The following is a 15,760-nucleotide window of genomic DNA, read 5'->3' as shown; positions in this document are numbered from 1 at the left end:
CTATATCTTTTTTGATACCAATTTCATGGGATCAATTCTAACAAAAAGAAAATTACATCAGAAATTACAATACTAATCTTGCGGTTTATTTTTCAGATAAGATTTTTTCCCACCGCAGATACAGTGTATCACAAAAGTGAGTACAACCTTCACATTTCTGCAGATATTTAAGTATATCTTTTCATGGGACAACACTGACAAAATGACACTTTGACACAATGAAAAGTAGTCCGTGTGCAGCTAAATAACAGAGTTAATTTATTTTCCTCTTAAAACAACTCAAAATATAGCCATTAATATCCAAACCCCTGGCAACAAAAGTGAGTACACCGCATAGAAACTACGTAATCCCTAAATGTCCAAATTGAGTACTGCTAGTCATTTTCCTTCCAAAATGTCATGTGACTCGTTACAGGCGTGCTGTCAGCATTGCTGCAGAGATTGAAGAGGTGGGGGTCAACCTGTTAGTGCTCAGACCAGACGCCGCATTCTACATCAAAATGGTGTGCATGGCTGTCACCCCAGGAGGAAGCCTCTTCTGAAGACGGTACACAAGAAAGCCCGCCCGTCTCATCAGACCATAGGACATGGTTCTAGTAATCCATGTGCTTTGTTGACATGTCCTCAGCAAACTGTTTGCGGGCTCTCTTATGTACCGTCTTCAGAAGAGGCTTCCTCCTGCCTCTTCAATCTCTGCAGCAATGCTGACAGCACTCCTGTAACGAGTCATATGACATCTTGAAGGGAAAATGACGAGCAGTACTCAATTTGGACATTTAGGGATATACATAGTTTCTATGGGGTGTACTCACTTTTGTTGCCAGGGGTTTATACTGTATCGTAATGGCTATATTTTGAGGGGAAAATAAGTTAACTCTATTATATAAGCTGCACACAGACTGCTTTTCATTGTGTCAAAGTGTCATTTTGTCAGTGTTGTCCCATGAAAAGATATACTTAAATATCTGCAGAAATGCGAGGGGTGTACTCACTTTTGTGATACACTGTAGTTTTCCATCAGAAACAAAAAAACAATTAATTATTGCTAGGGCTAAACAACATTTGCAAACAGGTGACAGGTCTGTGTCTAATGCTCGATTCTTCATACTGTACATCATTTAATGTTCATTGCGGGGGTTACCATTAGTGAAATCCAAACTTTAGATCAGAGGTGCTCAATATGTAGATCTACCAGTTGATCGCAACGCAAGTGTGGGTAGATTTTTTTTTTTTTTTTTTGGACCAAAATGTACATAGGTAATTATGTTATGTGTGCAACATATGTAGTAATGCAACATACATCAACATAAGTTAATATATAATAGTCAATATTTTTTTCAATTATTCTTCAACAAAGAGTTGAGTAGATCATTTGGACTTGGTCATTTCATTAGTAGCTCGCAACTGACATTGCTGCTGAACCTTCTGACGTGCACACCATGCTAATATTTTTCTATCGTTTCCATCTTAATTTCAATGGTAAGCGTGACCATTTTCCTTGTTTCCTTACCTGCACTAACCTTCTTGGGACCCATTCTTATTTCTCTGACAAGAAAATCCGCCATGCTGTCGTCTTGTGGGAAAACAATGAATTTGCAACGGTGTTGCAATTTGCCGTGTCTCGAGCATGTCGTCATATATTGAGACAAATGACGAGGCAAATTTTACGCCGGGTATCGAATGGATCGTATGTCAATGAGTTCGTATGTCGAGGTACCACTGTATTTCCAAATTTCCATCCGTCCAAGCAGAGAAAACCACGGAGCTTCCATTAACTTTCTGGGCACACAACCTGAACTGAGGAGGATTTTGTCCAGGAAGTGTGTATATTTGCTGTGTATTGGCTGTCATGTTGCATGTTGCTGCATGGTATGAATAACACATCGGTTGCACATGGAACACTGGCGACGTTCGAACTGTAGTAGTGCGTTTTCTGTTGATTCTGTTGGAGTAAACATGTCCTTAGTTTAACCTGCAACATTTGGCCTGATTTCTTCACTTTTCCATTATTATTTTATTTCTGTTTTGCTATTTCAGTTATAGTACAAAGGGTCGCAGTGGGTGCAGGTTTTTATTCCAACTGAACAATAGGACACATTTTCACCAATCCAATGTCTTACAAGTGTAATCAGTTGATTGCAGTCAGGTGCTGTTTGTTTCAGCATAAACCTAATTGGTTAAACAGTCTGTGCTGAATCGGTTGGAAACAAACCAGCACCCACTGCGGCCCTTTGTGTAATAATTACGCCCCCCATGGTATATACACTGCTGTCTGCCTTTTTCTGTAAAAAGAGGAAATTTGGTGAATTCACTATTTGATGGCTAGTGGGAGGATTGTAGTCTTTTTGTCAGCTAGTGTTAGCAGGTGCCTTTATAAACGTCTGCACAAAGCAAATGTGTTTTGATTGTATTTGAAAATAGACTCTCATATCTTGCATTTTACCATATTTCCGCTCTCATTTTTAGATAGTGGTTTCCACATACTTGAGACACTTTTGACTATTTTTTTTTTTTCATAGAGAGAATCTTCATTCCGGAGAGGTAAAGTTGATCCACCGACCAAGTTGTTAATCCCTTACGTTCTACAAATAAAGGCCTACCCCTTCTCCCCAGCTCACCTGTTATTGACTCGATAAAAAATGGCCACGATCACTGTTTGCATAAAAGTACAGTAATTTAATTATCAGTAATTTAACAGTCTCATGTATTTTCACCTGCTGTACAGTATCTAGATTGTTGTCTATTTTAAATGATTAGATAGACCTGCACAATCTAATAGGATTTGTTAGTTCTATTATTTAAAAAAAAAGGCATTAATGCAGAGTTAATTGACACTATTAGAGAGGTACTCAACATGCGCTACTTATCTCCATGAAGGCAAAGTGTTTTATTCACTCACATTCGGAACAGTTTCCGTTTCTTTTAATACCAACTTTAGTAAACATTTTTGTTAGTTTCTTAATTGTTCAAAACTGCTGGCTTGCATTTATTTACAGAGGATACGGCTTTCATAATGATCTCATTTTTCTCACAACTTCCTCAGGCTTTGGGTGGCTGCAGACTGCTTTAACTACTTTATCATTTTACTAAGGCCAGTTGACATGACACACAAACATTTTGCACAACAGTAGAAAGGTTTATTGTCCCATTTGTTGTTTGCAGTGGTATTCAATAGGGATGTGTGCGACTAGTCGTTTAATCGTTTAACCACCTACTCATGATTAAACGTTTCATATTTTACTAGTCGGTTAAACGTAGCATCATGCGTCTTGAGCCCCTTTCAGACATATGCTGAACTCCGATTAAGTCCCAGGATTTAAGCGGGCAGCCCATATGTTTGAAAGTAATTTCCTGGGTTGACTGACACGGAGATGACGCGGACATTAATCAGGTCGCGTCATAGTATAATGTCCGGGACTTCATCGGGAGGTGGCATGCATAAAAGCAGCTGGTTAATTCCCCGGTCACAGCGTGAAGGCTAATGACGTAAATACACGAACAAGTTCCCTTCCTACGATAGCAATGTAACCTGAATTTCCGCGTAAATCGGAATTACCCCTTTAAGTACTCAAAATCTCTTAAATCTTAAATCTCAAAATAACTATCCAAAAACTCTGAAATTATTGTAATTTATTTCATGATTGAAGACACACTGCCCTCTGGTGGCAGTGTTGGGTCTGGCTGGACTGTCGTCCTGTACAAATGAAGAGCAGACTCATCTGACATGAATAAAGGACGGTTGCTCTCTGGTTTGGCTCACATAAGGCTGTAAGTTGTTTCAGCTAATATATGTTTGTGGATACATTTGTTATTAAGTTTAGGGCTACAGTTTGTGGAGTTACAGTATGTGTGGGCGATTTGCTATGAGAATTGTAAATACATTAGGGTGACAAAACATCCACTTTTGCCCGGACATGTCCACTTTTCACATCCTGTCCGTGGCGTCCGGCTGGGTTTTATAAATTCATGAAAATGTCTGGTTTTCATGATTTTTCACGGGACCAATTTGAAGAGAATCCCTCTGGCTGCTGGGGGGCAGCGCCTGCTTGCGTTGACGTGGGTCCTGCTAGTAGGGGGAGAAGGAGTAGTTCTAAGAGACCTTTATGCTGTTGTATTGTGTTACCGGCATCCCCAAGGGGCCACTATCCTTTATTAATATGACCGGCTTTACAAATATAGAGCAGAAGAAGAAATTGGGCAGAGCAAAAGAGAGAGAGAGAGAGGCAGGTGTTAGTTGTAGTTGCGCCGGAGCGCCGTGTTGAGTGGCAGTGTCCCCCGCTGGTTCTGTTTTGGTAATAAAGTCTCGAATGAAAAAGCCATCTGATGTTTTATGCACTTCGCCATCCACTCGAAGGAAGAACCGGACGTAAAACATAAGGTACTGTGAGGTACAATAACGTACTGTTTATAAAAAAAAAAAACGTCTGGATACAAAATGGCAGCCGAAACTCCGGCGTTGTAAAGTCTAAATCGCTTAACTCGAGTATGTCGTAACTAGTGGCGTACGAAATTTCCGATACTTAGATTATACGCGATTCGGTCGCAAAAGATCCGAGAACGATTCACAAACATCCAAATTCCAATTATTGAATTAAACCAGGAAAAGCGGAACTAAAACACAGCACGGTCTTCAGGACGCAATTAGGAACGGACCGAGAGTAAATATAATGTTCAACTCATGGTGCTAGATAAAAATACAAAAATACCTGACTGCGGCCGACAGCCGCTACTAACAACTCCCAGTTCCTAGTTGTTACAAACATACGGCCACGTAACGCTATGGTAGATATCACATATATGTAGAACTAGATGCGAAATGACAGATGACAGCGGCGTTAGAACATGTATAGGGCGGAAAACACTCAGGTGACTTAAAGTTCCGCTCTGAGACCTGCAATTTGGCCAAATTTCAAAATCGTCCGATATGCTTGTGTGATACATCATTGGAAAGCTTAAAATTCAATTTTCTGGGGGAAGAAAATTATCGAACATGAGGGCATTTAAAAAAAAAAAAAAAGTTTTTCAATTAGCAAAACCCTATCTGGAGGCGAGAGCACGCGAGAGCATAATTACAGACACCATGACTTTAAGGAGTTATTATCGCTTACTTACCTTGTTTCGATCCAAAAACTCCATGTAACATGTATCACTGAGTGTCAAGACACAGTTGTGAATGCCCACAGCTGGATTTTTGGGGGATTTAATGCGTGAAACATGGCAATATAACAACGGTTGCGATGCAGAAATCGAATACATCAAGGAGTGGTCGAGATTTTCTTTTCCATGTATTTATCCCTTTAAACGTTAGATATCAGAGATATCAGAGAAAATGCGACAGTAACAACAAAAATACAAGTAAGCGACAGTTATGAGGTAGACATCCGTGACTTTTTTACAGATGTCATTTTTTTAATTGTGATGTCATTTGTTTAAAAGTTTAAAATATGCGAGTGAATAATTTTTTTAAAGTCTTTCTTTTTTTTTTTTTTTTTTTTTTTTAACGAAATATTAGACATCAATTAATGATGCTGGGTAAAACTGACAAATTAAAAATAGTTTGGGGGGGTTAATGCACCATGAATCTCCTATGGCAGCATATAGACATACTGTTCTATCAAACACAACAGTGTTTTTGGCTTAAAATACTGCAGTTTCTTTTAAATAGGAGTGCAAGAGCAGAAACTGCCTTTTCAGTCTTGTCTGTGTTTTCCGCCATAGACAACTAGATGCAAAATAACAGACTTGCCGTCATTAGTAAACAGCTGCCATCTTAAAGCAGTAGACTTAACTGGAAGGCTCTGTTGTAGTGAACCTAATTAACTTTTTATCTAAAATACTCCTAAATTGGCAAAATCTTGACTTGAATCTATCCTTAAATGATAAAACAGTTTTAAAACTTTCACATGTCGAAAGTAGACAGAAGGGAACTTATGGAATAACGGGAGCAGTTTTAACAACTTTAACGGTTGATTCACAATATTAAATTAAAATAAAACAGAATGGGGACTTGAGTATTTTATTGACTGTTTTTAACTGTTAACTTCATACTGAAATAGTAGTTTGGTTTAGCCTAAGAGGATTTTTTAACAATTTTGGAACTAATGTACGAAACAACAAAAGCAGCTAATAGCTGGGGGGGCATCAATAATCGATTTATAATCAAATCGTAGCCTCTGAATCGTAATAGTAATAGAATCGTTGGGTGCCCAAAGATTCCCACCTCTAGTCGTAACCCGGGGACTACCTTATTATGGCAGGCCGATTATCATTTCCTCTTTCTTCGCAGTAGGATGAAAAGTTATAAACAAACATCACAGTTATTAACATTTCAAACTGAAAAGACAGCAGGTTTATTTTGTTGCCGATGCCCTCAAAAACACACACGTAGGAGGGCGCAGGAACACAAAGTTTGGGGAAGTTTTGGCGAACGCATCAGAAATGTATTCCTCTTTCAATTGTTTACCATTATTCAGTAAGTTCTTCTTACATCAATAGAATTTAAACAAATTGTCCTGAATGTTTGGGCTAAAATAGCTCGTAAATACACAAAACATTTGCACTTTAAACTTTGTAGTTAATATGTGTATTAAATTGCGAGTTTTCTTTCTTATAGACTAGTGGACTAGTCGCAAATACAATCAGAGACGAGTCAGTAGGGAAATTAGTTGAAATTCACATCCCGAGTATTCAACTGCGATGCATCAGACTGTTATTTCCATCACCTTATTCAGCTATATGTAAATGTTGACAACAATGTGTGAAGCAGTGAAATTAACTTTTCTACCTATTGGCCATTTTATCAAAAAGGAAAATGTATGCAATATTCTTTTTATTCCGTTCATGGATCTTCTCCAGATCTGTTTGAAACCCCGGCCCCAGCTTTAAGGCAAGGCAAGGCAAGGCAGATTTATTTATATAGCACAATTCAACACAAGGCAATTCAAAGTGCTTTACATCACATGAAGATCATAAAAATCACATTTAAATCAACACAACGTAAAAACCAAGACAAAAGATTGCATTTAATCACAGAATAAAAAATAAATAAAAAGAAAACAAAAACTACTACTAATAATAATAACTGAAATCAGCAATGGAGATAAGCACAAGAGGAATAGAAAGCAGGTAGATTGAAATATATAGACAGTTATGGATATGCAGTGCTAAACAAAAGCGTTTTTAGCCTTGATTTAAAAGATCTAACAGTTTGAGCATACTTCAGACGTTCGGGTAACTTGTTCCAGAGGTGAGGAGCATAATAACTAAATGCTGCCTCACCCTGCTTGGTTTTTGTTCTTGGAACATGCAGAAGACCGGTTCCAGACGACCTTAGGGGTCTAGATGTCTCATAGGAATCTAACAAGTCAAGCATTTATTTTGGTCCAAGGCCATTAAGTGTTCTGTAGACGAGCAGAAGTCTATCCTTTGACTCACTGGAAGCCAGTGTAGCGATTTCAAAACAGGTGTAATGTTGTCCAGCTTCCTTGTATTTGTGACGACTCTGGCTGCAGCATTCTGTACTAGCTGCAGTTTCCTGACTGATTTTTTATCAAGACCTGTAAATATACCGTTGCAATAGTCCAATCTGCTGAAAATGAATGCATGCATAAGTTTTTCCATGTCTTGTTGAGTCAGAAGCCCCTTAATTCTGGTTATATTTTTTTAGGTGGTAATAAGCGGATTTGGTGACGGACTTTAGATGGCTATCAAATTTTAGGTCTGAGTCAATAATTACGCCAAGGTTTCTGACTTGATTTGTAGCTGTAAGTGACATTGTGCTAAGTTGGCTGCTTATCTTGACCTTTCCTTTTTTGGCCCAAAAATGATGACCTCTGTCTTCTCCACATTTAACTGGAGAAAATTCTGGCACATCCATTCATTGATTTGATGAATGCATTTGCTCAGGGAGACTAAGGGACTATAATCATGTGGGGACACAGAAATGTACAGTTGTGTGTCATCTGCATAGGTGTGATAGGAGATGTCATACTGTTCCATTATCTGAACTAACGGAAGCATATAGATGTTAAATAAGAGTGGTCCAAGAATTGACCCTTGAGGGACTCCACACGTGAATTTGGTTCGTTCGGACTGATAGTTTCCGATTGACACAAAGAAATCCCTATCATGTAAATAGGATGTGAACCACTGAAGAATAGTGTCAGTAAGCCCTACCCACTGTTCCAATCTGCTGAGTAGTATGTTGTGATCAACCGTGTCAAATGCGGCGCTGAGATCCAATAGTAGCAGAACAGATGATTTGCCTGCATCGGTATTCCGACGAATAACATTTAGGACTTTGATTAGCACGGTCTCGGTGCTGTGTTGTGGCCGAAATCCTGACTGAAATGAGTTAAAAAGATTGTTTTGCATCATAAAAGTCTGGATCTGTTCGAACACAACCCTTTCGATAATTTTCCCCAGGAATGTCAGATTTGATATTGGCCTGTAATTACTAATGGTTGAGGCATCCAGATTAGGTTTTTTTAGGAGAGGTTTTATTACTGCAGTTTTTAAACTCTGAGGAAACTCTTTAAGCACGAAGGCTTTTCGCTGCAACGTATCACAGTAATCTGTACTATCTTAATGATTTTGTGTTTGTCTGACTTTGGACTGGGGCTTCAAAAGGACAGTTTAATTAGCAGTAGCTATAATTATCAGACATTCACAGGAAGCTCACAAGTCAGTCCAGTTATTGGTGAAATGATACACCAATGTGCAAAAACATACCGCTATCGACATCAACATAGTGCTTCAAAGATGTGAAAATTCTATCGATTAATCGAGTAATCGGATAAATCATTTTTTTAGCTAAAGAGCAATTATAAATATAGACGAGAAATCAAGACATTTCGCATCATAATGAACCGTTTTTAGACAATCAATGTCTTTATTTTAGATGTACGTTGTTGAAAACAGCCAACAATTGGATCTCAGATGTGACTAGAAAAAAAATTAAACAAAATTTACTGTATTCACTTCAAAAACTTAAAATCTCATGAAAACAATTCATATTTCTTACCTAAAAATGTCATTACGCTTGACAACACACCACTTAAAAATTAGTTTTTCCCCACATGTTACAATTGAATTTTCATTTGTGTCAAGCTGATCTTAATGTCTTTATTTTCGATGTACATTGTTGAAAACAGCCAACAATTGCATCTCAGACGTGACAAAAAAAAAGACAAATTCACTGCTTTCACGCAAAAAACTTTTAGATCTTATTATATATATATATATATATATATATATATATATATATATATATATATATATATATATATAATTTCTTACCTAAAAATGCCATTACGCCTGTGAACACACATCCCCATGTGTTTCAATTGAATTTCCATTTGTGTCGAGCTATTTTTAAGTTCTTGTTAAGTTTTAAGTTAGTCTAAACTGTAAATCCTGATAGGATTTTGAGTTTTTGCAGTGTTAAAAATAAAGGTATTGTAATATATGAGGTTATAATATGGCGGGGATATTTGCATTCGTTCCTGAATGCACCGCATGACGTGCGGGGGTGAGGGAGGTGCGGGAGAGCGAGAGACGTGCCTTCCTGTTGTTGTTGTCGTTCTGGTAGGTGCGTGTGCGTCGGCTTCGGCAGTCGTGTGTTGGTTGTTTCACAAGTTCCCAAAAAATAAATAATTGCAACCTAACAAAGCGGGTGACTCTTTGTCAACGTTACAGTATGATACCTGCTGTATTGGAGCACATTAGGGACCAGTGCTAGTTGGTGTTTTATCCAGCAATGACTACTGAGCTAAAATTGACAGTTAGCATTATTAAGTTTATATTTTACACTCATCACTCTACAGCGCTATGTTTTACACACAGATTAAATAAAGCCTGTATGTAAGACACATTAGCCACGCATCAACCGTGGTCATAATTAATAGAAACCTAGCCCTCCGCAGGGCTAACGCTACGTGAGCGAGTGGCAGTAACGTTAATCTATTTTATTAGTGTTGAGAAGTCTACTGCTTTAAGATGGCGGCTGTTTACTAACGCCGCTGACTCTGTCGTTTCGCATCTAGTTCAACATACATGTGATATCTATGAGACGCATCAGACGGACCCTACCTGCTACCACCGTAGCATCATGCGGGCTAGTTTTTAGCAACGTCGGCGTAATTTCTAGCGGCTGTCGGGTGTAGTAAGTTTTTTTTTTTTTTTAATTGCTTCTTCTTCTACGCATGTGACATCAGCGCGTTGTCCCGCATTAAAAGTAGTCCGGGCAAAACGTGATGCTTAGAGCTAGCAAAATTGAACGATTCCTCGAGGTGATTAAAATTACTCCGATCAGTTTACTCGAGTTACTCGATATGCTCGAGTTTTCGTTTCAGCTCTAATTTGATTGTCCCTGTTGTCAGACTTCACGCCATTAAAAGAATTGTGCTTACTGAATAAGGTTGAACGAGTTTAGAAAAAAATGTTGGCACTCAAATTTTTGAACAGCTTGCAAAGAGAATGGAGGGTGACTATACAATGCAATATGAGACTACATAAGACAGTCTCCGCAATCGTTCTAAACTTAAACCCTCCGATTACTTTCTTTTATTTGGGATATCACTAGCTACAAAGGAGTATTATGCCATAAAACGAATTGGGGAGCAAGCGAGGGTGACACCCACTGACTTGTTTTTCTATGTGTGTGCAAGTGAGTGGAATTAGTACATGTGTGTCAAAACATTTTAATGCAGCAATATGCCAGCATCTGCAGCTTGGCTCAATCTTGACCTGTGGAATGATGGCAGGTTTGAACCGGTATTATTACAAAGCAGTTTTTTTAAGAGCAAGGCATGCCTTTATTGCAGCCATTCATTGATTTAAGCACATATAAAATACAGGTAGTCCCCGGGTTACGACATACCCGACTTGCGTGATATCGACTTTACGACCACCAGAATTTGCAAACATGCCACTGGCTCTGTGCTCTTCACCGATGAAAGCATGTTCAACCTGAGCATATGCGAGTGACGTAAAAGGGTCTTGAGATGCCGTGGAAAATGTTATACTGCCTGCAACATGGTCGGGGAGAAACTTAGAAACTTGCTTAGCCAAAACCAACCGAGGACCGAAGAAGCAAGATGGATATACGTAATTTTTCAAACCTAAGCTTTCAAAAGCGACAACAACTACTGAGCAAGAACCAAGGATTGAAAATGTGGACCATGAAACGCCAGAAAGCACCGCCAAAATGGTGAGTGGAGTTTTTAATTTGCCCCACTAAAGACGCTAATTGTACAACAGAGTCACCACTGGTGTCTTGCCAGTGTAGTTACACCGTCAAAAATTGTACCCCCCGGGGCGCCCCCCCCCCCCCCACACACACACACACACATTAGTTATGAGTTATGTCGACTTAAACAATTAATTGAGGCCAGAAAGAACCACAATTATATATTTTGGACATTGTCGCTTATTAAACTGGAGAAACTCCATACAGGACTTCACAGTACTAACAGTTATAGGTCATCCAATGAGTTAAACGGTAAAACATTTCCTTTTCTTATGTTCAGTACGTATGTTACGTTATACGACCGAATTCTTTTTTGATTTTCATTTTTTTTATGGATGGGCCATGTTTTAAAACCTCGTAGATAACTACATCACCAAAACACGGAAATCAAGCAAATCAGTGCAGTGCAGTGGCATATTTTGAAGGTGGTAACTACATTGGCATGACACCAGCGGGCGTGCCATATTCAATGGATGACAATCTTGGCGAAAAGTAAAGCTGTCCTAAGCAGGCTGATTTAGAATTTCCCTCAAGAATGATGGGAAACAAAAAAAGCGCTCATTTTCAACATATTATTATAAATATTCTTGCAAGTTAATTTTGCGTTTCGGGGTCATCAACGTGTTGTGCCCCCCTTGCCCAATAGATAAACTCCGCCTATGGTTAGGGCTTGTAGGTAATGTTACTAGACACGCTGCTTCATGTACCAATGAACAGTAACATGGGACATTCTGTATTCTATATACTAGTCCTTCTAAAAAAATAGCATATTGTGATAAAGTTCATTATTTTCTGTAATGTACTGATAAACATTAGACTTTCATATATTTTAGATTCATTACACACAACTGAAGTAGTTCAAGCCTTATATTGTTTTAATATTGATGATTTTGGCAAAAAAGCCAAGAAAAAACAAAAATCCCTATCTCAAAAAAAATAGCATATCATGAAAAGGTACTCTAAAGAAGCTACTAACCGAATCATCTGAATCAACAAATTAACTCAAAACCCCTGCGAAAGATTCCTGAGGCTTTTAAAAACTCCCAGCGTGGTTCATTACTCAAAACCGCAATCATTGGCAAAACTGCCGACCTGACTGCTGGCCAGAAGACCATCATTGAAACCCTCAAGCAAGAGGCTTAGACACAGAAAGAAATTTCTGAGCTAATAGGCTGTTCCCAGAGTGCTGTATCAAGGCACTTCAGTGGGAAGTCTGTAGGAAGGAAAAAATGTGTGGTAGGAAACGCTGCACAACCAGAAGAGGTGACCGCACGCTGAGAAAGATTGTGGAGAAGGGCCGATTACCAGACCTTGGGGGACCTGCAGAAACAATGGACTGAGTCTGGAGTAGGAACATCCAGAGCCACCGTGCACAGGCGTGTGCTGGAAATGGGCTGCAGGTGCCGCATTCCCCAGGTCATGCCACTTTAACCTGAAACAGCGGCAGAAACGCCTGACCTGGGCTAAAGAGAAGCAGCACTGGACTGTTGCTCAAATTTTGCATGTCATTCGGAAATCAAGGTGCCAGAGTTTGGAGGAAGACTGGGGAGAAGGAAATGCCAAAATGCCTAAAGTTCAGTGTCAAGTACCCACAGTCAGTGATGGTCTGGGGTGCCATGTCAGCTGCTGGTGTTGGTCTACTGTGTTTTATCAAGGGCAGGGTCAATGCAGCTAGCTATCAGGAGATTTTGGAGCACTTCATGCTTCCATCGGCTGAAAAGCTTTATTGAGATGAAGATTTCATTTTTCAGCACGACCTGGCACCTGCTCACAGAGCCAAAACCACTGACCATGGCATTACTGTGCTCAATTTGCCTTCCAACTCTCCATTTCTGAACCCCATAGAGAATCTGCGGGATATTGTGAAGAAGTTGAGAGACACCAGACCTAACACTGTGGATGAGCATAAGGCAGCTATCGAAGAAGCCTGGGCCTCCATAACACCTCAGCAGTGCCACAGGCCATTGCCTCCATGCCACGCCACATTGAAGCAGTCATTTCTGCAAAAGGATTCCCGACCAAGTATTGAGTGCATAGCTGATATAATTAATTGATGGTTGACTTTTTTTTGTATTAGAAAACACTTTTTTGTATTGGTCTCATGAAATATGCAAATTTTTTGAGAAACACTTATATTTACGCCTCTGCTGCTGGAGTTTATGCTGCTTGTGTTAATGTCTTCAGCATTTGACCTCATTGGATTTTATGTTTATTTAAGTCTTTTTTGTTATCTTTTAGGGGGAGGGGTAATGATTCTTGTTTATTATTTTACTTTGGCTTGGTTCACACATTGTTTAAATGCATGGACATAGAAAAACCTCAATCATCACACAGCATGATGTGTGCCTAAAAGATCTGTGTCTGTTCATTCAACTTCAAGAAAAATAAATTTATATTTGTTCATTCAGTTTTTTAATACTTTTCAATTAAAAAAAAAATGCTAGATAAGTGTTAGATATTTAATGTTTTAAAAGACCCAACACAGGACCCCAGTGGGGGTCAAGGGAAAACAATATTAATTATATTAATTTTTAGTCGTGTCCGTTCACCAAGAGCAGGAGGAGTATACTAATAATTCAATAATAGTTTAAAGAAGAGACTTACAGACCTGAAGTTGCAATTTGATCCAGAGATTCCAGAGATAAAGGGGTGACAACACAGAACTCCAACTGATAGTTCCCTTACCTTGAGTGAGCCCATGAAAGCGGAAGTATCTGTAAAGCCCACCAGCCAGTGTGCATCCTAGTATACTACAGAGGCGTGAACAAATTAGCATCTAATCACATGAGAATATGAGGTGATGTCCTGGTGAGTCGACGTAATGTGCCCCCTTCCTGGGGCCCTTGCTGGTTCCTTCTTCTGGGAGCCCTCGTGACCTGTTGACCTGTTAGTTTGCTGAGCTAAGCAATTCACTGTACCTCGACTGTTGGTGACCCAGACGCATTCCAAGGGAGGTGAAACCCTTAAGTGTTTATTCTGAGCAAAATATGAAGTATTCTCAGAAGGAGAATGTTTGCTGTATGTGACTTACTGGTCCATTCTGCTGAATGGACGTCTACTAAAATTGATGAGTAATAGAATATCGAGTACATTTAAATCAGTGTTATCATCATACGGTTAAGGCTATACATGTTGATCATGTAATTATTTATACACATGCATGTAGAGTAAAAATAAATGAGAACAGACACAATTTTAGTTAACTAACATAAGTTTAAAAAAAAAAAAACGAATCGTTAGACTAATCATAATGATAGTTGATGGATTAATCAGGAGAAAAATACTGGTTTGGGACAGCGCTAGCCTCTGCACATGAGATGCTGTATGTCAAGCAGGTATAACGAGGTACTAAGGAGAATTTTTGGAACGTGGGAGGAAGCAAGACTATTTAGAGAAGACTCATGTAAGCAGACTCCTTTGCTTAGAATGGTAAGTCAGAGATGCTAACCCAGGGGTGGGTAATTACTTCCCAAAGGGCCACAGTGGGTGCAGATTTTCATTCAAACCGCACATGAGGACACATTTTAACCAAGCTGGTGTCTACAAGTGTATTCAGTTGATTGGATTCAGGTGCTGCTTGTTTCAGCAAAAACCCCACTGGTGAAACCGTCTGTGCTGCTTCAGGGGAAATAAAAACCAGTACCCACAGCGGCCCTTTGTGGAACAATTGCCCACCCCTGTGCTAATCAGGCATGAAAATCTCTCACCTTTCGGCGAAATTCGCCGTTTTGAAGTCGAAAAGGGTGACATGCGTTAATTGTGTAGATCCAAGGAGAAATTTTTCAGGGGGTTTCGGGAGTTTTTTATAGATGTCGGACGCTTGGTATGCAAGCGGGGAAAGCGGCACAAAGCCAAAAAAGCGTTTCAGAGTGACCAAAGCATTGACATTTCAACGAAACAAAAGAGGGTACACTGTTGTGTCCTGTCTCTTCAATGTCAAGCTTGGCTGCACGTCAGCCGTGAATGAACACCTAAAGCGCCGTCACCTAGTTGTAATTTTGGAAGATGACAGGAGACAATTACAAGCTGGCAGATTCTAAGTCCATCTAACGAACTAATGACATGTTTTTTGTTTTTTTTACGTTGCTAAGCCTGTCGCGATGTGCAAGGAGTCCATTTATCGCACGGTAAAAAAAATCAGGGCGGTAATTTTCACGGCTGCGTTTTATCGTCGCGTGCGTGCTCGCATACATTTGTGCGTGTGTGTACGCTTGCGTGTTGATGGCATATGAGACTCCAGTTCCTTCACAGATGTTTATCGGTCATCAACATGCCGTAGAATTAAAGTTCAGACATACAAAATAAGGAAACGTGTCTATATTAAACACTTTAAATGTTTGCATTGCTACATTGAGGCTAATGGGGAAAAACATACAACCTACTTTAGCCTGTTATAAAACATTGGCATTCTTCTAAAAAAACGCACACTTGTGGTTAAAAGGTGACACTTCAAACATGAAAAATCGCTGGTTAACAGCATTTGCAAACGAAAAAAATTGATTAAGGACACCA

The 15,760-nt window shown here is 39.3% G+C and overlaps 1 protein-coding gene across 1 annotated transcript in view; it reads left to right on the top strand.

Annotated features, from left to right (window-relative positions):
• The window catches only part of LOC130921374 (guanine nucleotide-binding protein G(i) subunit alpha-2), a 157,094-nt gene that overhangs the window by 88,650 nt on the left and 52,684 nt on the right, over nucleotides 1–15,760 (top strand). The gene's annotated exons all lie outside the window — the stretch shown is intronic.

The sequence above is a fragment of the Corythoichthys intestinalis genome, chromosome 9, assembly GCF_030265065.1.
Source record: "Corythoichthys intestinalis isolate RoL2023-P3 chromosome 9, ASM3026506v1, whole genome shotgun sequence".
NCBI lineage: Eukaryota > Metazoa > Chordata > Actinopteri > Syngnathiformes > Syngnathidae > Corythoichthys > Corythoichthys intestinalis.
This window is presented reverse-complemented; position numbering and strand designations above follow the sequence as displayed.